Genomic DNA, 456 nt, shown 5'->3' with positions numbered 1-456 from the left:
ATATCGTACCGTAACCTAACCTATATCGTACCGTAACCTAACCTATATCGTACCGTAACCTAACCTACGTCGTACCGTAACCTAACCTACGTCGTACCGTAACCTAACCTACGTCGTACCGTAACCTAACCTACGTCGTACCGTAACCTAACCTACGTCGTACCGTAACCTAACCTACGTCGTACCGTAACCTAACCTACGTCGTACCTTAACCTAACCTACGTCGTACCTTAACCTAACCTACGTCGTACCTTAACCTAACCTACGTCGTACCTTAACCTAACCTACGTCGTACCTTAACCTAACCTACGTCGTACCTTAACCTAACCTACGTCGTACCTTAACCTAACCTACGTCGTACCTTAACCTAACCTACGTCGTACCTTAACCTAACCTACGTCGTACCTTAACCTAACCTACGTCGTACCTTAACCTAACCTACGTCGTACCTTAACC

Source organism: Schistocerca serialis, unplaced genomic scaffold (assembly GCF_023864345.2).
Source record: "Schistocerca serialis cubense isolate TAMUIC-IGC-003099 unplaced genomic scaffold, iqSchSeri2.2 HiC_scaffold_1195, whole genome shotgun sequence".
Taxonomy (NCBI): domain Eukaryota; kingdom Metazoa; phylum Arthropoda; class Insecta; order Orthoptera; family Acrididae; genus Schistocerca; species Schistocerca serialis.
This window is presented reverse-complemented; position numbering follows the sequence as displayed.